The 23593-nt window shown below is 40.1% G+C and overlaps 1 long non-coding RNA gene across 2 annotated transcripts; it reads right to left on the bottom strand.

Moving 5' to 3' along the window:
• Positions 1-9455: 9455 nt before the first annotated feature.
• On the bottom strand, positions 9456-23272 carry LOC120858320. 2 transcript variants are annotated; one of them, XR_005719831.1, is made up of 3 exons: positions 23107-23272; positions 20385-20512; positions 9456-9926 (listed from the first exon to the last, which is right to left on the bottom strand). It is a non-coding gene; the product is annotated as an uncharacterized LOC120858320 (long non-coding RNA). The 2 variants fall into 2 exon arrangements; XR_005719830.1 differs by having other exon boundaries at positions 23112-23272.
• Between the last annotated feature and the right edge of the window lie 321 nt (positions 23273-23593).

Here is a 23593-nt window from a genome sequence, read left to right as displayed (position 1 = left end):
CATTTTTATTTGGTGTGTAATACTGTACAACCGCATTGGAAAAACTCTGGCAATTTTTTATGAAACTAAGCATATATTTGTAGTTTGACACAGTAATTCAATCCTGTGTTTATCCAAGAGAAGTGAAAACACATGTTCACAAAAACACTTGTATAAAGGTATTTTTAGCAGCTTTATTTATAATAGCCAAAGCCTGGAAATAGCTCATGATTGCTTCAGTGACAATGGCTAAAGAAGGTGGAATCCAGATGGTGGAATTGAATGACACCGAGCTCATCTTCCCTCACAAACACATCAAAACTACAACTACATAGAGAACAACTCTCAGAAATTGACCTGAAGACTAGCAGAACATCTGTTCTACAACTAAGCTATAAAGAAAGATCCACACGGAGTCTGATAGGAAGAAAAGAGAAGTGATGTAGTCTGGAATCACATTGCTAGCTGGGAACCCAGGAGAGAGGGGGATATCACAGCCTTGGGTAGTGAAGTGTTCAAGTCACGTAATAGGAACACCAGCCTTGCAGTCTGACAGCCTCCTTAAGCTGGTCTGAAAATCAGTGAGGTTTACCAGAGGGCTCTAAGAAATTGAGACTCTGCTTTTCAAGAGTGCATACACAGACTTTGCTTAATCCCAGTCACAACATGGAGACAGCCAATTGAAAACTGCCCAATGATCTGGCTTGCTTGCCAGTACCACTGACATCATGTCGCCCAGCTCTCACTGTGCTCCTGCTCCAGTCCCTCTTGCTCTGGTGCTGCTGCCTTTGACCAGGGCAGAGGCAACCATTGCAGGTATGTGCATTTGTGCACACACTTCAGTTCAGTCGCTCAGTCGTTTCCGACTCTTTGCAACCTCATGAATCGCAGCACGCCAGGCCTCCCTGTCCATCACCAACTCCAAGTTCACTCAGACTCACGTCCATCGAGTCCGTGTTGCCATCCAGCCATCTCATCCTCTGTTGTCCCCTTCTCCTTCTGCCCCCAATCCCTCCCAGCATCAGAGTCTTTTCCAATGAGTCAACTCTTCGCATGAGGTGGCCAAAGTACTGGAGTTTCAGCTTTAGCATCATTCCTTCCAAAGAAATCCCAGGGCTGATCTCCTTCAGAATGGACTGGTTGGATCTCCTTGCAGTCCAAGGGACTCTCAAGAGTCTTCTCCAACACCACAGTTCAAAAGCTTCAATTCTTCGGCGCTCAGCCTTCTTCACAGTCCAACTCTCACATCCATACATGATCACAGGAAAAACCATATCCTTGATTAGACGGACCTTAGCCGGCAAAGTAATGTCTCTGCTTTTTAATATGCTATCTAGGTTAGTCATAACTTTTCTTCCAAGGAATAATTGTTTTTAATTTCATGGCTTCAGTCACCATCTGCAGTGATTTTGGAGCCCCCCAAAAATAAAGTCTGACACTGTTTCCACTGTTTGCCCATCTATCTGTCATGAAGTGATGGGACCAGATGCCATGATCTTTGTTTTCTGAATGTTGAGCTTTAAGCCAACTTTTTCACTCTCCACTTTCATTTTCATCAAGAGGCTTTTTAGTTCCTCTTCACTTTCTGCCATAAGGGTGGTGTCATCTGCATATCTGAGGTTATTGATATTTCTCCTGGCAATCTTGATTCCAGCTTCTGCGTCTTCCAGCCCAGCACTTCTCATGATGTACTCTGCATATAAATTAAATAAGCAGGGTGACAATATACAGCCTTGACGTACTCCTTTTCCTATTTGGAACCAGTCTGTTGTTCCATGCCCAGTTCTAACTGCTGCTTCCTGACCTGCATACAGATTTCTCAAGAGGCAGGTCAGGTGGTCTGGTATTCCCATCTCTTGAAGAATTTTCCACAGTTTATTGTGATCCACACAGTAAAAGTCTTTCATAGTCAATAAAGCAGAAATAGATGTTTTTCTGGAACTCTCTTGCTTTTTCCATGATCCAGTGGATGTTGGCAATTTGATCTCTGGTTCCTCTGCCTTTTCTAAAACCAGCTTGAACTTCAGGAGGTTCACAGTTCACGTATTGCTGAAGCGTGGCTTGGAGAATTTTGAGCATTACTTTACTAGCATGTGAGATGAGTGCAATTGTGCAGTAGTTTGAGCATTCTTTGGCATTGCCTTTCTTTGGGATTGGAATGAAAACCGACCTTTTCCAGTCCTGTGGCCACTGCTGAGTTTTCCAAATTTGCTGGCATATTGAGTGCTGCACTTTCACAGCATCATCTTTCAGGATTTGAAATAGCTCAACTGGAATTCCATCACCTCCACTAGCTTTGTTCGTAGTGATGTTTTCTAAAGCCCACTTGACTTCACATTCCAGGATGTCTGGCTCTAGGTGAGTGATCACACCATCGTGATTATCTGGGTCATGAAGATCTTTTTTGTACAGTTCTTCTGTGTATTCTTGCCACCTCTTCTTCTGCTTCTGTTAGGCCCATACCATTTCTGTCCTTTATCAAGCCCATCTTTGCATGAAGTGTTCCCTTGGTATCTCTAATTTTCTTGAAGAGATCTCTAGTCTTTCCCATTCTGTTCTTTTCCTCTATTTCTTTGCATTGATCACTGAGGAAGGCTTTCTTATCTCTCTTTGTTATTCTTCAGAACTCTGCATTCAAATGGATGTGTTTTTCCTTTTCTCCTTTGCCTGTAGATTCTCTTCTTTTCTCAGCATTTGTAAGGCCTCCTCAGACAGCCATTTTGCCTTTTTGCATTTCTTTTCTTGAGGATGGTCTTGAGAAAGTTATATCCCACCAAGAAATGATACCCCACATCCAAGGCAAAGGAGAACACCTGGCAAGACAGTAGGAGGGGCAAAATCATGTTTAGAATCAAATCCCATACTGTCAGGAGCTGTGTTAGGCATTACTGACAAAATGGAGGCATGGCCCCAACCCCCTCTCCTCACCTCTCAGGCTGTGCAAGATGAAGGATTTAAGCCTTGTGATTCTGACTTGTTCTTTCCTTTCTTCAGTTGAGTTGGCTGGAAAGAATGTTAAGGTGCTTGAGAGAAGCATGAGAAACCACAAAGCCTTCTGCAGTTGTGCCCAGAAAATAATCTATAAAGTAACCATTGACATTTGTTCAAGGATCTTTACAAAGAATGTCCCAGGATGAGCACATAGGCCTCAGCTTGAGGCCATGGGAAGGATTGTTGTCTGAGACCTGTTTGTTAGGGAAATATATATGGCAAAAGAAGTTTGTTGAGTTTAGGGTTTAGGAATAATTAAGAATAGCTAGAAGCCTTTTCAGGAGATAGCGATCTTAAGAAGATAGGGACAAATAGGATTTAGAAAGATAAGAAATAAACTGAGGAATGTAGCATAAGTTACAATGTAATCACAAGTATAAGAGAAAGTAGATAATAGTGAAGCAGATTCTGAGAGAATCACTGAAGCAGGAATTGTGTTTGTAGGACAATGATTTCTGGAGACAGTAAATCTGGATGGGGGAAACTAAAAATGTCAAACCTCTGACCTAATGATTTTGTTAAAGTATAAAAGAAAACCTGAAGCTTGATATAAACATGTAGTTTTGTACTATGAGTCAGAGGCTACATCATCATTCGCCGACACCACTCATCCCTTCAGGCTGAGTCCCTGGCTGCTGAAGCTGGGTGCAGGCACCATACCCACCAGAGATACTTGGAGGGCTCAAACAAAACCTTGTGTGCACCATGAGTCCCCACAGAGACTGAGCCAGACCTGCCTTTGAGTGTTTGAGTGTCTCCTATGGAGGTACAGGTCAGCAATGGTCTGCCACAGGGGCAGGGGCCTGTATGCAGCAGACCTGGGTGTGGTATAAGCCCTCTTGGAGGAGGTCACCATTAACCCCACCATAGAGCCACCAGAACTTACACAGGACTGGCAAAACAGACTCTTGGAGGCACAAACAAAACCTTGTATGCACCAGGACCCAGGAGGAAGGAGCAGTGACCCCACAAGAGACTGACCCAGACTTGCCTGTGTGTGTCCAGGAGTTTCCAGTGGAGGCATGTGTCGGCAGTGGCCTGCTGCAGGGTTGGGGGCACTGAGTGTGGCAGGCATCCATGGGACCTTTTGAAGGAGGTTGCCATTATCTTCATTACCTCTACCATAGTTTGGTCTCAGGTCAAACAACAGGAGGAAACACAGCCCCACTCATCAATAGAAAATTGGATTAAAAATTTACTGAGTATAGCCCCACCCATCAGAACAAGATCCAGTTTCCCCCACAGTCAGTGTCTCCCATCAGGAAGCTTCCATAAGCCTCTTATCCTTATTCCTCAGAGGGCAGACAGAATGAAAACCACATCACAGAAAACTAATCAAACTGATCACATGAACCACAGCCTTATCTAACTCAGTGAAACTATGAGCCAGCCCATGTAGGGCCACCCAAGACAGATGGGTCATGGTGGAGAGTTCTGACAAAATGTGGTCCACTGGAGAAGGGAATGGCAAACCATGTCAGTATTCTTGCCTTGAAAAGCCCATGAACAGTATGAACAGTATCCTGACTTCTAACTATACTGCAAAGTAATAGAAATTAAAACAGCATGTTTCTGGCAGAAAAACAGACATATGAATCAACAAAAAAGAACACAGAGCACAGAAATAAACCTAAGCTCATATGGTCAATTAATATATGACAAAGGAGGCAAAAATATTCAATGGTGAAAAGACAGTCTCTTCAATAAGCAGTATTAGGAAGACTGGACAGTTACATGTAAAAGAATGAAATTAGAAAATTTTCTTACAATATATACAGACATAGACTCAAAATGGATTAAAGACATAAATGTGAGACCAAAAGCCACAAAACTTGAAGAAGAAAACATAGGCAGTACTCTCTATGACAGAAACTATAGCAACACTTTTTTTTTTTTTTTGGATCTATATCCTCAGGCAAGGAAATAAAAAGCAAAAATTAACAAACAGGACCCAATCAAATTTAAAAGCTTTTGCACATCAAAGGAAGCCATCAACAAAATGAAAAGATACCCCACTGGATGGAAGGAAATATTTGCAAATAATATGTTTGACAGGAGGTTAATATTCAAAATCTATAAAAGGCTCATACAACACAATATCAAAAGAAAAAACAATCTGATCAAAACTGAACAGAAGGACCTAACAGACATTTTTTCCAAAAATACAGCTAGCCAACAGGTACATGAAAAGCTGCTCAGCATCATTAATCATCAGAGGAATGTAAGTCAAAACCACAGTGAGAAATCACCTCACACCTGTCAGAGTGGCTGTCATCAAAATTCTACAAATAATATGTATTGGCAAGGGTGTGGAGAAAAGGTAGCCTTGTGCCTTTTTGGTGGGAATGTAAATTGGTAAAGTCACTATGAAAAACAGTATGGAGATTCCTGAAAAAATTAAAAATATAACTACCATATCATCCACCAATCTCACACTTGGATATTAGCATTATTTACAATTGCCAAGATATGGAAGCAATCTAAGTATCCATCAATAGGGAAATGGATAAAGAAGATGTAGTGTGTGTGTGTGTGTGTGTGTGTGTGTGTGTGTGTGTGTGTGTATACATATATATATAAAATATTACTCAGTCATGAAAGGAATGACGTTTTGCTATTTGCAACAACATAGATACATCTGGAAGCTTTTATGCTTAGTGAAGTAAGTCAAACAGAGAAAGACAAATACTGTATTTTAACTTGTACATTGAGCCTAAAAAAATAATAAATATAACAAAACAGAAACTCACAGTTACAGAGAACAAACTGTTTAATCAAGGAAATAATTCCTATAAGATTTTATTTCTCTTATGATTCTAATTTTTTTATTTTTTATTGGAGTATTGTGTTAGTTTTAAGTGTAGAGCAAAGTGATTCAGTTGTACATATATGTGTATTAATATCTGTTCTTTTTTTCTTTCTTTTTTCTTTTCCCATTTGGTTATTACAGAGTATTGAGTAGAGTTCCCTGTGCTATACAGTAGGTTCTTGTTGGTTGTTTTAAATATAGCAGTGTACACATGTCAATCCCAAACTTCCAATCTATCCCTCCCCGTCACCCTTTCCTCCCAACCCCAGTACTCATAAGTTCCTTTTCTAAGTCTGTGAATCCATCTCTGTTTTGTAAACTGTTTGTTTGTATCATTTATTTTTTTTAGATTTCTCATGTAAGTGCTATGATAATGAAGCACTTACGCGTTCATTTTGGGGATTCATTAAGTTTTGAGTTTAGTGAAGTTTCACAAAACTCACCTGAAAAGTGCATAATTATGATTAACATATATAACAGTTCAAGACATTGAATATATACCAACTTTAGCAATTCATTTTATTTCATTTTAACAAATTTCATCAAAATTTTCCTAAATACTGATGCTCTAAAGATAAGGCAATATTCCACTACTTAAGTAGCCTAGTAGAGGAGAACCACATTTAAACCTTTACAACCACGTGATAAGGGCAATTAAAGAGGTTTATATAAGGTACCACAGGAACACAATGAGAGATAAGTGTATTCTTTCTATGCAGGAGACAAACTCTTGCTGTTGTTCAGCCACTCAGTCATGTCTGACTATGCAACCCCATGGACTGAAGCATGCCAGTCATCCCTGTCCTTCATCATCTCCTGGAGCTTGCTCAAACTTATGTCCATTGAGTCAGTGATGTCATCCAACATTCTCATCCTCTGATGTCCCCTTCTTCTCCAGCCTTCTGTCTTTCCCAGCATCAGGCTTTTTTCTAATGAATCAGCTCTATGCATCAGGTCGCCAAAGTATTGGAGTTTCAGCTTCAGTATCAGTCCTTCCAATGAATATTCAGGACTGATTTCCTTTAGGATTGACTGGTTTGATCTCCTTGCAGTCCAAGGGACTCTCAAGAGTCTTCTCCAACACCACAGTTCAGAAACATCAATTCTTTGGTGCTCAGCCTTCTTTATGGTCCAACTCTCACATCTATACATGACTACTGGAAAAACCATAGCTTTGACTAGACAGATCTTTGTCAGCAAAGTAATGTCTCTGTTTTTTAATGCACTGTCTAGGTTTGTTATAACATTTCTTCCAAGGAGCAAGCGTCTTTTAATTTCATGGCTACAATCACCATCTGCAGTGATTTTGAAGTCTATAGATAGTTTTATAATTTCTCTCTTTGGCCTTTCCCCTCAGCTACTGTATTTTAAAAATAACTGCTAAGAAGAGTCAAATATTCCTTCAAGAAGCTAGAGGAAGTTACATTTGTCCCAAGTCCTATGGTTTACCAAGAGGGTTGCTCAAGGCAAAACAAGGGCATTCTAGGTAACTGTAGAGAGAATCATCAAGGTATCTTCCTCTGGAGGATTTCAGAAGCATCAGCACGGGTAGCCAGCACTTTAGCAACAAGTGAGCACATTTAGAGTATATGAGTACCATTCTCACAAGAGAAGAAACTGATATCTGACAGGTGAAGCTGTTTTCCCAATAATGTAGAAATGGCTCAGTTCCAAAGATGTTCAGAAACAGTTTCGCTAAATAGTCCAGGCTTTTTCACACTCATTACAAACATGAAGACGGTGTAAACAGCTGTCCAGATCTTTTCTAGAAGCAGGACCAGCAACATAATGATGAACCCTAGACAAACTAAAAATGCTGACCCCCTTGCTAAAAAATGCAGAATTTTAAGAGAGCATTGAACTACATGTGGTGTTCCATGCAACCAACTAAGGCCCTTGAAGCCAGCCCTGGCAGTGGGCAGTATCACTTTACATATTGAAGCATGCAAGCTAAATAGTTTCCATTTCTGTCCAGTACTGGAAATCACTGGTTTACAAGGTAGCAAATGCAGATCTGAGTCCTACACTCTGTCACACATCACCTATTGGATTGGGGGCAAGTTATATTTGGTTTCCTTTCTGAAATGTGGTAATACAAATTAAATTTCTATGGCAAGTTCCAGCATTACATATGAACTGGACACATAGATTTTAGTCCAGTGAATATACAAATAACTGAGTTCATTATAAATACTATGAGAATCTGTGACTTTAAAATCTTGCTATTAGTGTTAGAACAAGAACTATATTAATTAAACAATCTTTTGTTTTTCTCCCCTGCAACTTTTAGGGTTCTTCATCCCAGATATAAGTACAGATCATTTTAAAACCAGAAATGCTTATTAAAAGCAAAGTTATATATTTAGGATTAAGAACATAATACCAGGACTTTTCTGGTGGCACAATGGATAGGAATCCGCCTGCCAATGCAGGAGACAGGTTTCTGATCCCCGGTCCAGAAAGATTCCATGTGCTGTGGAGCCACTAAGCACCACAACTACTGAACTTATACTCTAGGGCCTGTAGGTTACAACTACTGAGCCCACGTGCTACAACTACTGAAGCCTGCCTGCCTAGAGCCTGTGCTCTGCAACAAGAAGAGACACCACAATGAGAAGCCTCCATACTGCAACAAAGAGTAGCCCCCATGCACTGCAATTAGAGAAAGCCTGGGCAAACCAATGATGACCCACCACAGCCAAAGCTAAAAAATATATATATATATGGTATAAAAAAGAGGATTAGACAGTTAAGATGTAAAAAAGAAATCATGTGTACTATATATTCCATTCAATACATATAGTATTCTTCATTGTACTCTGTTGCCATTACTTTTTAATATTCATAGGTAGCTTAAGTTACATAGTGCCTAACAATTCTAAAAGTCTTTTTACTTACATTTTACCTTTTACTCTTGTACTGAAAAACAGGAGTGCCAGTTCTTGACTGTGGACCTCTCTCTGTGGGAGACCTGGCAACTTCCTTCATGGTCTGTGCGTGCTAGAGAGCTGGCTTTTTCCAGTACATCATTAAAAACCTGGCACCAAAGCTCAAAGTATCTATTTCCCAGAGGCAGATCACTGTCATGCACTCTCCATTAAAAAGAGAAAACAGCAGGAGGCAAAGTACCTCTGCCAGCACCCAGCCCTATGTCCAAAAAACATCTCTCCAGGAAATTGTAAAAGCAGGGGACTCAGAGTCCTGCTGACACTGGCCTGTGAGTTCCTGCCTGCATTACGTGATGCTTGCTATTGTGCGCCCTAAACCTTTGGAAGATAACTTTTAAGTCATCATGGGACAAATAGGGGCAGGACAAATATTCATCTATTTTACCAGTGAGAAACGAAAAGTCATATGGATAAAGTGAAATGCTCAAGGTCACATTTTAAAATAATTTTATTTATTTATTTTATTTTTGGCTGTGCTGGGTCTACATTGCTGTGCGGGCTTTTTCTGGTTGAGAGAGTGGGGGCTACTCTCTCACTGTGGTGTGTGGGCTTCTAATTGTGGTGGCTTCTCTTGCTGTGGATCAAGAGAAGTTCTAGGGCACAAGAACTTCAGTAATTGTTGCACATGGGCTCGGTAGTTGTGGCTTCTGGGCTCTGGAGCACAGGCTCAGTAGTTGTGGTGCACAGGCTTAGTTGCTCTGCAGCATGTGGGGTCTTCTCGGATCTGGGATCAAATCTGTGTCTTCTTCTTTGGCAGGTGGAATCTTTTACCACTGAGTCATCAGGGAAGCCCAAGGTTATATATCTTAATTGATGGGGCACTTGACCTTCCTTTTCCAGCATAAATCATCAGTGATGTAGGCTTCTTAATATTTATAGCTAATACATCACTTACTCTATACCAGATCCTCTCACAAGCACTTTATATTTATTGACACATTTAATCTTACAACAAACCTCTAGGACAGGGACCAATATTACCCCATTTTTACAGAGGGGAGAAATGGAGGCAATGGTGTTTTCCTCAAGGTCTCACTGATAGTAAGTTGCAAAGCTGGAATTCAAATCTAGACTCTGGATCCAGACTCCACCCTTTGATCCTCCAGCTGTACTTAAACTCACCTGCTGGCTCTGCAGCCCTTTCCCAGTGTTGAAGCTGTCCAACCATAGCTCTTTCTGAGCCTCATAATGAGCTTATTCTGAGGAAAAGGAAAATAAAGATCTCCCTGTCAAAGGTTAGCTCAGTATTCAGGGTGGCCCCAGAAGGACAACGCAGGGTTTGTGGGCCACATCCCAGGTTAGGGCAGAGTGTAAGGGCAAAGGCAGCAGACATGTAGAGGGCTGTTGGGATAAGTTGTTGTTTAGTCACTGAGTCATGTCCAACTCCTTTGCGACCCCACAGACTTTAGCCTGCCAGGCTCCTCTGTCCATGAGGTTTTCCAGGCAAGAATACTGGAGTGGGTTGCCATTTCCCTCTCCAGGGGATCTTCCCAACTCAGGGATTGGACCCAAGACTCCTGCTTTGGCAGGCAGGTTCTTTACCACTGAGCCACCAGGGAAGCTGTGGGATGAGTCAGTTGTCCTCAATATATCAGACTTTAACACTTGATGACACCTATTTTGTCATGTCCCCCATTAGGCATTCAAAGTCAGGTAGGACACCAACAAATACTCTTTGTGCAGAGCTGCCCTGTGCAATGTAGGTTGTCCAATCTCTCTGGCCCCTGCCCGTTCAGTGCCAGTAATGTTCTTATCAAAGTGACAGCCATAAGTGCCCCTTCACATGCTCCCCATTCCCAATAAGAGCACTGAGATGGTTCATTCTGTGCTGAGCACCCCACAGTATGCAAAGCCTTCAGGTATGATCTGGACACAGGAGCCACAGGCAGCTCATCTGCACTTCCCTGGAGTATACCTCATATCTTTATGTACCTGGCCTAGAAGCAATTCCCAATTCCTGGGGGCATGCCTTAAGTTTCTCCGAAACAAGATGTCTATGTTTCTTTCACTTCTTGTTTCACAAGCCATCAATTCAATATATCAAGAGATTCTGGGCTCATCCATGTTGTTATAGCTTCATTGAAGGCTGAGTCCCAAGAAACAAAAATTGGAAGCAAAATGTTTACATGACCTTCTTACAGGAAATAGTTAACTGGCTGGAGTGTTGAGGTGGGCTATACTGTGCATAGATTTTTAAAGAACAGCTAAGGCAGAAGCACTCCCAGAGGTAACCAAAATAAGAAAACTGGTGAGCAGTTCTACACCAAAGTTCTTGAAGACTGTCAGAAATTAGAGACAAAATATAAATGCCAAATCTCCATGATAGAAGCAAACATTAAATGAAAAAAAAAAAGGATCAAAAGTCAGGAAACAGATGGAGGTGGAATTTAAGAGTTAGCAGGCCAGGAACATAAGAGTAGAGATGATCTGGGATGACAGCCAGACTGTTGTATGTTTTGGGCTCATTATTATTGCTTGGTGGTGATGTTGCACAAATCTCTCAATATACAAAACACTGATGAGTACATTTTGAAAGGGCAAATGTTATGGTATGTGAATTATATAAAAATAAATCTATTTTTTAATATATGATTAACATAGATAAAAATTCAAGGAGAAAGAGGCTTCCCAGGGGCTCAGTGGTGAAGAATCCGCCTACCAATGCAGGAGACATGGGTTTGATCCCTGGGTTGGGAAGATCCCCTGGAGAAAGAAATGTCAACCCACTCCAGTATTATCTCCTGGGAAATCTCATGGACAGAGGACGCTGGTAGGCTATATTCCATGGGGTCCCAAAAGAGTCGGACATGACTGGACAACTCAGCACACACACAAGAACAAAGAATGTGTACCTAGTAATCTTAAGGTCCTTAGATGTTAACACAAAATGTATATACATGGAACTGAAGGTGAAATGGCATCTCCAGCCAGGGCTTCTAGCAGTCACAGGTCATGACATCACAGATCTAACAGAGCAGCAGAGGATGATGTACACTAATTTTCTTAATCTGGGAAGTGTGTGTTACTCTCGGATCTTCCCAACCCAGGGATCAGAACCAGGTGTCCTGCATTGCAGCCAGATTCTTTACCATCTGAACCACCGGAGAAACCTCTTCATTTGAAAAGCAGGATCTTATCACCCTCTGTTTGAAAGTAAGAATTCATTTTCTCCTGTGTGCTATTCAGAGTTATTAAGAATATCAAATAAGTATTAAAATTATATTTTATGAATTTAATGATATGATTCATATAAAATGCTTTCTTTAAGTAATCTAAAATATGTTCTTGTTCTACAATTATTTTTAAACACACATGTGTTGTAGTTGATGAATGTCTCCATTGATTTTTATTTTTTCTTACCGGTATGAAGCTGAGCCATGTCACAAGGTACTGAAGCCAATAACTTCAGACTTGGCTTAGGTCTAGCAGAGCACAAACAGATATTAAAATAAACATATAATGGGTATTATTAAATCATGTTTAGCTTATGGCTAATTTTGTGGTAGATGGTATCTATCATTATTTGTTCCTGTGTCCAAGAGCATTCAAAGTTTGTTGAAAACTTCTGCAGAGTAAAGGAATGGGGACATGTAAACATGATTAAATAAAACAGTGATTCTAACCTCCTCTTTGGATGTGTACCAAAGATTTGGAGAAAAACACCACCAATTGACACTGAAACATTTAACAAACATGTATTCAGTGTACTGTTAATTAGTTTTCAAGGTGCATTTTCAATGTTCTTGAACTCTTAATATAATTAAAATGAAGTGAAAATTAAAAAAATAGAATAAACAATATGTCCTTGGCCACAACATTTGTGCTCTTTTCCATTTAGTTGGCACTCAGTAAGTGACTATTCAAGAATTCTAGTTAAAGATGTAATGCATTTGTCCATTAAAAGTATGTATTGGGACCTCCTTGGTGGTCCAGTGGCTAAGTCTTTGCCTTCTAGTGCAGAAGATACAGGTTCAATACCTGGCTGGAGAGCGAAGATCCCACATGCCTCGTAGCGAAAAAAGCAAAACATAAAACAAATGCAGTAGTGTAACAAATTCAATAGAGACTTTTTTCAAGTATGTATTGAATCCAATCACATGCAAAGACTGTGCCAAGAACTGGGGTTATACAGGTCCCAACTTGTACACAGTCCTTGCCCCCACTGGGCTATGAATCTGTTGGAAGACAGTATGTAAACCTACAGAGCTAATTGTAACATACTGTATGAGGATCATGACAGAAACATCCATAGAAAGAAAATTTAACACAATGGGGTTAAGAAAGAATAGCAAGAAAACTTAGAAAGACTTTGGGAGTAAGACCTGAGCCAGGCATGACATAGAAGCTGTGGGCTTCCCTGGTGGCTTATACAGTCAAGAATCTGCCTACAGTGCAGGAGATCCAGGTTCATCTGCTGGATTGGTCAGATTTCCTGGAGAAAGGAATGGCTACCCATTCCAGTATTCTTGCCTGGAGAATCCCATGGACAGAGGAGCCTGGCATGGGGTTGCAAAAGACTCAGACATGATTTACCAACTAAGCAACAAGCCAGGTAAAAGGCAGATATGGCAGCTGGAAGCAGGAAAAAAATCCAAAACAAAGGAATGAAATTAAACAAGGAGTAGAAAAAACAAATAGCATAGTGAAAGGGAGTTTGCTAGCAACTGGATTATGACGAACATATTGTTGGGAAGTGATGGGAGCGAGGGTGACAGAGGCAGAGGAGCCATGTGTGCATTCAAGAAGCTGGCCTTTAGTATTTTCACAGATTATACATCATTAAAAGCTGTTATAATGGTTATAATTTTCTGTGCTATACAACATATCTTTGTTACTTATCTGTTTTATACATAGTAGTGTATATCTTAATCTCATTAGTTCAGTTCAGTTCAGTAACTCAGTCACTCTTTGTGACCCCATGAACTGGAGCATGCCAGGCCTCCCTGTTCATCACCAACTCCTGGAGTTCACTCAAACTCATGTCCATCGAGTCAGTGATGCCATCCAGCCATCTCATCCTCTGTCATCCCCTTCTCCTCCTAATCCCCAATCCCTCCCATCATCAGAGTCTTTTCCAATCAGTCAACTCTTCACATGAGGTGGCAAAAATATTGCAGTCTCAGCTTTAGCATCAGTCCTTCCAATGAACACTCAGGACTGATCTCCTTTAGAACGGACTGGTTGGATCTCCTTGCAGTCCAAGGGACTCTCAAGAGTCTTCTCCAACACCACAATTCAAAAGCATCAATTCTTCTGTGCTCAGCTTTCGTCACAGTCCAACTCTCACAGCCATACATGACCACAGGAAAAACCATAGCCTTGACTAGATGGACCTTTGTTGGTAAAGTAATGTCTCTGCTTTAATATGCTATCTAGATTGGTCATAACTTTTCTTCCAAGGAGCAAACATCTTTTAATTTCATGGCTGCAATCACCATCTCCAGTGATTTTGGAGCCCCCCAAAATAAATTCTGACACTGTTTCTACTGTTTCCCCATCTATTTCCAATGAAATGATGGGACCGGATGCCATGATCTTCGTTTTCTGAATGTTGAGCGTTAAGCCAACTTTTTCACTCTCCTCTTTCACCCTCATCAAGAGGCTTTTTAGTTCCTCTTCACTTTCTGCCATAAGGGTGGTGTCATCTGCATATCTGAGGTTATTGAGATTTCTCCCGGAAATCTTGATTCCAGCTTGTGCTTCTTCCAGCCAGCATTTCTCATGATGTACTCTGCATATAAATTAAATAAGCAGGGTGACAATATACAGCCTTGAGATACTCCTTTTCCTATTTGGAACCAGTCTGTTGTTCCATGTCCAGTTCTAACTGTTGCTTCCTGACCTGCATACAGGTTTCTCAAGAAGCAGTCTGGCAGTCTAAAGTCCATGGGTTTGCTCTTCACGGCTGCTCCAGCAAAGCGCAGCTGCTGTTCCTTACCTTAGACAAGGGGTATCATACCTAAATCTCTTTCAGAATTTTCCACAGTTTATTGTGATCCACACAGTCAAAGGCTTTGGTGTAGTCAATCAAGCAGAAATAGATGTTTTTCTGGAACTCTCTTGCTTTTTCCATGATCCAGTGGATGTTGGCAATTTGATCTCTGGTTCCCCTGCCTTTTCTGAAACCAGCTTGAACATCTGGAAGTTCATGGTTCACGTATTGCTGAAGCCTGGCTTGGAGAATTTTGAGCATTATTTTACTAGCATGTGAGATGAGTGCAATTGTGTGGTAGTTTGAGCATTCTTTGGCATTGCCTTTCTTTGGAATTGGAATGAAAACTGACCTTTTCCAGTCCTGTGGCCACTGCTGAGTTTTCCAAATTTGCTGGCATATTGAGTGCAGCACTTTCACAGCATCATCTTTCAGGATTTGAAGTAGCTCAACTGGAATTCCATCACCTCCACTAGCTTTGTTCGTAGTGATGCTTTCTAAGGCCCACTTGACTTCACATTCCAGGATGTCTGGCTCTAGGTGAGTGATCACACCATCGTGATTGTCTTCATCGTGAAGATCCTTTTGGTATAGTTCTTCTGTGTATTCTTGCCACCTTGTAATATCTTCTGCTTCTGTTAGGTCCATACCATTTCTGTACTTTATTGAGCCCATCTTTGCATGAAATGTTCCCTTGGTATCTCTAATTTTCTTGAAGAGATCTCTAGTCTTTCCCATTCTGTTCTTTTCCTCTATTTCTTTGCATTGATCGCTGAGGAAGCCTTTCTCATCTCTCCTTGCTATTCTTTGAAACTCTGCATTCAGATGCTTATATCTTTCCTTTTCTCCTTTGCATTTCACTTATCTTCTTTTCACAGCTATTTGTAAGGCCTCCCCGGACAGCCATTTTGCTTTTTTGCATTTCTTTTCCATGGGGGTGGTCTTGATCCCTGTCTCCTGTACAATGTCACAAACCTCCATCCATAGTTCATCAGGCACTCTATCTATCAGATCTAGGCCCTTAAATCTATTTCTCACTTCCACTGTATAATCATAAGGGATTTGATGTAGGTCATACCTGAATGGTCTAGTGATTTTCCCTACTTTCTTCAATTTAAGTCTGGATTTCACAATAGGAGTTCATGATCTGAGCCACAGTCAGCTCCCGGTCTTATTTTTGCTGACTGTATAGAGCTTCTCCATCTTTGGCTGCAAAGAATATAATCAATCTGATTTCCATGTTGACCATCTGGTGATGTCCATGTGTAGAGTCTTCTCTTGTGTTGTTGGAAGAGGGTGTTTGCTATGACCAGTGCATTCTCTTGGCAAAACTCTATTAGTTTTTGCTCTGCTTCCTTCCATATTCCAAGGCCAAATTTCCCTGTTACCCCAGGTGTTTCTTGACTTCCTACTTTTGCATTCCAGTCCCCTCTAATGAAAAGGACATCTTTTTGGGGTGTTAGTTCTAAAAGGTCTTTTAGGTCTTCATAGAACCATTCAACTTCAGCTTCTTCAGCATTACTGGTCAGGGCATAGGCTTGGATTACTGTGATATTGAATGGTTTGCCTTGGAAATGAACAGAGATCATTCTGTTGTTTTTGAGATTGCATCCAAGTACTGCATTTCGGACTCTTTTGTTGACCATGATGGCTACTCCATTTCTTCTAAGGGATTCTTGCCCACAGAAGTAGATATTATGGTCTTCTGAGTTAAGTTACCCATTCCAGTCCATTTTAGTTCACTGATTCCTAGAATGTTAACGTTCACTCTTGCCATCTCCTGTTTGACCACTTCCAATTTGCCTTGATTCATGGACCTAACATTCCAGGTTCCTATGCAATATTGCTCTTTACAGCATCAGACCTTGCTTCTATAACCAGTCACATCCACAACTGGGTATTGTTTTTGCTTTGGCTCCATCCCTTCATTCTTTCTGGAGTTATTTCTCCACTGATCTCCAGTAGCATATTGGGCACCTACCAACCTGAGGAGTTTCTCTTTCAGTATCCTATCATTTTGCCTTTTCATACTGTTCATGGGGTTCTCAAGGCAAGAATACTGAAGTGGTTTGCCATTCCCTTCTCCAGTGGACCACATTCTGTCAGCTCTCTCCACCATGACCCGCCTGTCTTGGGTGGCCCCACACAGCATGGCTTAGTTTCATTGAGTTAGACAAGGCTGTGGTGTGTGATCAGATTGACTAGTTTTCTGTGATTATGGTTTCAGTGTGTCTGCCCTCCGATGCCCTCTCGCAACACCTACCATCTTACTTTGGTTTCTCTTAACTTGGACTTTGGGTATCTCTTCACGGCTGCTCCAGCAAAGCGCAGCTGCTGTTCCTTACCTTAGACAAGGGGTATCATACCTAAATCTCATTTCCCCTTCCCCGTTCTCTCTCCGTACTGGTAACCACAAGTTTGTTTTCTATATTGATGACTCTGTTTCTGTTTTTCTATACATATTCCTTGTATTATATTTCAAGTTCCACATGTAAGTGTTATCATAGAGTATCTATCATTCTCTGTCTGACATTTCATTAAACATAATATTCTCTAGGTCTGTCCACGTTGCTGCAAGTGGCAGAATTTCATTCTTTTTATGTCTGAGTAATATTCTATTTTATACACACACACAAACACACACACATATGGGCTTCCATGGTGGCTCAGTGGTAAAGAATCTGCCTGCCAATTCAGCAGATGCAGGAGATGCACGTTCAATCCCTGGGTTGGGAAGATGCCCTGAAGAAGGAAACAGCAACCCACTCCAGTATTCTTGCCTGGGAAATCCCATGGACAAAGGAGCCTGGCAGTCTACAGTCCATGGGGTTGCAAAGAGCCAGATACAAGTTAGTGCACATATCACAACCACCACATACTTATATACCACATCTTAATTCATTTGTCTATGGATGGACACTTGGGTTGCTTCCATATCTCAGTTATTGTAAATAGTGCTATAATGAACAGTGGGATGCATGAATCCTTTGAATTAGTGTTTTTGCATTTGTTCTCGTTATATACCAAGGAGGGGAATTGTTGGATCATATGGTAGTTCTATTTTTGTTTTTTTGAGAAACCTCCATACTGTTTTCCATATTGACCGCAGCAATTTACATTCCTACCAACAGTATACAAGGGTTCCCTTTTCTCCAAGTTCTTGCCAACATTTGCTATTTGTAGACTTTTTGATGATAGCCATTCTGACAGGTAAGAGATGGTATCTCATTGTTTTGACTTCATTTCTCTAATAATTACTGATGTTGAGCATTTCTTCATGTGACTGTTAATAATTTGTATATCTTTTTTGGAAATATGTCTATTCAGACCTTTTGCCCATTTTATGATTGGGTTGCTTCTTCACATTGAGTTGTCTGTTCATGTATTTTGGATATTATCCCCTTGTTGGTCATATCATTTGCAAATAACTTTCCCATTCTGGAAGCTGTCATTTTGTCATTGCTTTCCTTTACTGTGCAAAATCATTTAAGTTTCATTAGGTCCCATTTATTTATTTTTGCTTTTATTTCTTTTGCCTCAGGAGACAGATTCAAAAAATGTTGCTGTAATTTATGTCACTGAGTGTTTTGCTTGTGTCTCTTTTAGGGTTTTTATGGTTTGGGGTCTTACATTTTAGTCTTTAATCTGTTTGGAGTTTATATTTGTATATGGTGGGAGAAAATGTTCTAATCTTATTGTTTCATGTATAGCTGTCTAGTTTTGCCAATGCCACTTGTTAGACTGTCTTTTCTCCATTGTTTATTCTTGCCTCATTTGTTGTTGCTTTATTGTTCAGAGGGTGTATGGGTTTGTTTCTGGGCTGTCTTTTCTGTTCCATTGACCTATATATCTGTTTTTGTGCCAGTACCATGCCGTTTGTTATTCAATCTGCAACCCTATGTCTTTTTATTGGGGCATTTAATCATTGACATTTAAAGTAACTATAGATAGGTATGTAATTAATGCCATTTTATTACTTTCTTTCCCGTTGTTTTTGTAGTTCTTCTTTATTCTGTTTCTTCCCTTGCGGTTGACATTTTTCGTAGTATGATTGTGCTCCTTTTTTAGTTCTTGTATATCTGTTGTAGGTTTTTGATTTGTGTTTATCTTGGGGTTCATAAATGATGACCTATATTTACTTATTTTAAGCTGGTAGTCATTTAAGTTCAAACAATCCTGAGTGATCTCCATTTCTTTCCTCTGCTCTCTGACATTGTGTTTTCGATGACATATTTTATATCTTTATGTTTATCCCTTAACTGTTTATTTTAGTTATAGCTATTTTTACTTTTTTTGTTGTCTTTCAATCTTCATACTGGCTTATTTAGGTGGTTGATCCTATCATCTCTATATATTTGCCTTTCCTAGTGGGATTTTCCCTTTTCTATAGATTCTTCCTTCTTTTCCACTTAGAAAAGACCTTTTAACATTTCCTTTAGGGTACGTTTAGTATTGATGAATCCTTGTTTTTCTTTGTCTGAGAAGTTCTGTATGTCCCCTATTCTGAATGATAATCTTGCTGAGTAGAGTATCCTAGGTTGCATGTTTTTCCCTTTTAGCACTCTGAATATATCACACTATTCCCTTCTTGTCTGCCAAGTTTCTGCAGAGAAATCAGCTAATAGCTTATGGGGATTCCCTTGTACATGACTCTTTTTTTTTTTGTCTTACTGTGTCTAAATTTTTTTAACTTCCACTATTTTTATTATGATAAGTCTTAATGTGGGTCTGTCTGGGTTCATCTTATTTGGGACCCTCTGTGCCGGCAGCTATCACCTTGCTGGGATGTGGAGCTGGAGATGAAGAGGCTAGAGCTGTTACGCAGTGTGAGGCACATCTTTCAATCTGCTCAGTGGCCATCACTACCTTATTAGGGGCAGGGTCTGATCCCAAGTTGCTAGAGCAGAAACCCTGTGAGTTGGGCCCAAGCTTGCTCTGTTCCCTTTAAAGGTGTATTTTTCCTTCTTCTCATACCAGGACCCTTGTCCTGGAGATGGAGAGTGCTGAAGCAAGTGGGGCCCATGTGCAGACAGAGTACATATGCTCTATCTGTGCAGGAACCCACAGCTCTGCCCAGGAGCTGTGCAGGAGCGTGCAGGAACCCATGCAACTCTGGATGTAAGTTCCCTTTGTCCCTCACAGACTGTGATGCTCCAACCTCTGCCATCTCTGCCCTGTCATGGAACTGCCTCACAGGGCAGGTGAGGCCTGTGTGGATTCCCTGCATGTGAGCAAGGGGAGCTATTATGGCGCAGCCCCATCACAGATCTGGGCTGCTTCTGAGGCACTCCTTGAGTAAACACAAGCAATAGTCACCCCTACCCAAAACAGTCTCTGTCCTGGGACTGGGTCACCTCTGCATCCCATGGTCATTTCTTTTACTGGGTTGTGATCATCCGGGATCCAGTGCCATAACATGACATGAGTGAGTAGGGCCTCAGCATTCACTCGGCCTGGGCTGGAGGACGTGTAGCATAGTTGTGGAAAACCCGGTGGTCACTAGAACAGACCTCTCTCTGTCCAGCCTCGGGGGCCAGCCAGCATGTGAAGACTCCTCATGAATGGAACCCAAGCTTCCCACAGCCCTTTTGTTTGTCTCGGTATCTTCCAACCAGCCAAGGAGGCTTGTCTCCCTTGAGATTCCCAGGACTAGAGGCCTCCCAGACGCACAGGTCCCAACTCAATCACTTTCCTCCCCTTTCTACTCAATGTGTTTATTTCTTACCATTTTGGTAGTACAGAAGTCCTTCTACCAGTTTTCAGTAACAATTATTCATCATGTAGATGTATCTTTGATATGTTCATGGGGGAGTTGAGTTCCATGTCCTCTTACTCTGCTCTCTTGATCTGAACCTGAAAGATAGAGAAATTTTGAGAAAAACTCCTGGTTTCTAACTAAGTGGATTATGGTGCTACCAGTGAAGACAGGGAATATACAAGAAGGTGCCTAAGGTAAAATCAGTTTTGTTTTAAATCTGTTGAATTTGGGATGCCACTGTCATACCCAAATGGAAATATCCAATAGCTAACCAAGTTTGTGAATCTGTAGCTGAGGTCAGAGATCTCTGTAGGAACTAGAGTTTGGGGAATTTTGTATATGTGGGTAATCATTAAAAACATTTTCAAAGAGGAGATTATCCATCTAATTTTAACAAATAATTTGTTACTATGGAACATGGGCATTTAAGTGTTGTGTGAGAAATGTAAAAGAGACAAACAACTCAAAAGTGTAAGAACCAGAATGATGTGATGTCAGGGTACAGAGAGCCAAAGAGGATGAGTAAATAAAGACAATCATTTTCAGTGAATTTGGAAATACAGAGGGCATTGGTAAACTATGAATCATTTCCACAGAGAGTTGGCAAACCAAGGCAGATTACAAGTAATTAAGAAATAAATGGAAAATAAGATAGCAGAAATGCTTTTTAGTTAAGACATGAGAAGAGACTCTATGGTGGATACAGGGAAAGGAGTGACAACAGATTATTTTTGGATGGGAGGGATAAGCCTAAATTTTGGCTAAGGGAAAGAAAGGAAAGAAGGGAGGAAGAAATTGAAGACATAGGAGGCAGACATTTCAAAGGGATGGGAGTAGAAAATTTAGATGAATTGCCAGGACTGAAGAAAAGGAGATGGGAGGAAGACAGATGGTTCCTGATACATGTTATCAATCCAGAAAGGTACAGAGGTTGGCACAGTGTACTGACACAGGTTGGTCAGTTAAGATGGATTTGGCTAGACAGTCTGCAACACCTAAATTTCACATATGCCCAGTCTGGAATTGTTTGCTTTGCATTTGCTAAGTACAATCTTGAAATTAGGAATGAATTCAACTTTCTCTTCTATCCAGCACTTGTGTGGGTCTGTGTGTGTATGTTTGAGTATATGTTTCTTCTCTTCTGTATTGGTTGAATCTTCATAATACATATGGATTATTTTCACAACCAGAAAAATATTAAGAATGTTGCTATTAATATTGTGAACATAACAAGAATCAATGGGTGAGAGAAGTTGAACAGAAATATCTGACTAAATTCAAAGGGAGGGCCATGGACAGAGTTTCTTTCTTGTTGCATTAACTCAGAAAGCACTAGACCCACAGGTAACATACTTAATCAGAAAAAATATATACAAACATTGAAAGCAAAGTAATTCTATCTAATCACTAGAAATTACTAGACTTATTTTTTCAATTGTTTTACTATTTGCTTTTAGAACCTATAAATAAATCCATTTCTGGTAGTCTGTGTTCCTAAGATTTAAAAGTCACCACAGTATAATTATGGTAGGAAGCAATATACTATGCAGATTAAACAAGAATAGAAATAGATTAGCAAAACTTTTAATAATTGTAATATGTTTGTATGTGTGTGCTTAGTCACTCAGTTGAGTCCAACACTTTGCAACCCTTTGGACTATAGCCCACCAGGATCCTGTATCTATGGGATTTTTCAGGCAAGAAATACTGGAATGGGTTGTCATTTCCTTCTACAAATATGTTTGTGAGTATTTATAGTTGAGTTGCTGACAAATCAGATTTGAAAGCTAATGGACACAGTTGGCAAAATCATTTTTCATATTGAGTCATCGGAAAACATATTCAATGGCTCTATTATTGTGAATTATACACTGAATTACATTTCCAGTATTTTCCTTGTCTATTCATGAACATTTATGTTTTCCTCTGTAGATTAAAAGATCATTTTAGCCAGTTCTTTAAAAGTTGGAAATTGTTGTACATTGTTAACATATCAATTTTAATGAGTTTATATTTTTAAAATATTGATTCTTCTTATCCAAAATCATTGCTTATAGAATATTTTACAACATTCATTAAAATTTCAGTCTTTTTCATAAAGGTTCTATCAATTTTTTTGTTAAATATATTCCTAAATTCCAAAATTGTCCCCATTGTGCATAGTATTTTTTGTAACTCTTGCCTTTTCAAGGACTGGTGGAGATGACACTGCTTGAGAGAGGCAGAAAACAAATGTAATGAGTGCATTCATAGATACAAAAATTTTAAATAAGTATATTACATAGTACTTGAAAAAGACAGATGGTACAGCAGCTACAAAGAACCTAGGATAGGAGTGTGACTCTAATATTCAAGAATCAGATTGATGCCACTGACTGCTGTAAAATAAGAGTAAGAGAGCAATGGGAGGTGATGTTCAAGTTGCCAGATCATGTAGTTCACTGGCTTTGACTGTGCAAAGACTGATAGAATAAAACCAAGCAAGTCGATAGTTCTTTAATGAGGTACCTGGAGAAAAACTCTTGATGACTCAGTGTACTGCTAATCCCCTCTGCACAGAGCAGGAAAGATCTGTTCAGTTTCTTCTTGGCTTTTCTATGTGAACTCTAGCTTCCAGGAATTAATCCAGTCCAAGAGTTAATGGTTCTGCATCAGTTGTCCACACCATGGTACCATGAAATACACTGACCTAACCTACACACAGACACCTGCAGGCATCAGCATCTATTTGACTCAGGAGAAACAGACACATGGCAGTTGATGGTGGAGGATAGCGAGCTATCTTCCTGTCATCACCTTCACAGAATTCTTGCTCCACAAGAGCAAATTTCTTGACCAAATTCCATTCTCACTTTCCTACATTGCAAAGAAAATGATAAAAGTAAGAAATTAAAATGAAGCTATTTCTACATCCCAATAGATAGCATTTATTACAAGAATTAATATGATAGTTTACAATGAATTTTGTGTAACTGATGATATTTTTCAAAGAACAATACTTTATTATAGACAACTGACAAACCAACAATCCGAAAAAGCTGTATAACACAAAGCTGTCATTGGATTCTTCACAGAGCTACCCAAGACTATGGAAATATACTTTCCTGAAACGAGTATGAATATAATCAAAACAACTAATATCTTTTCAGCACTTATTGTTTACTGCATATTATGTT

This window comes from Oryx dammah, unplaced genomic scaffold (genome assembly GCF_014754425.2).
Source record: "Oryx dammah isolate SB20612 unplaced genomic scaffold, SCBI_Odam_1.1 HiC_scaffold_2, whole genome shotgun sequence".
Classification (NCBI taxonomy): Eukaryota; Metazoa; Chordata; class Mammalia; order Artiodactyla; family Bovidae; genus Oryx; species Oryx dammah.
The sequence above is the reverse complement of the archived record's forward strand: the minus strand, read 5'-3'. Positions and strand labels throughout refer to the sequence as shown.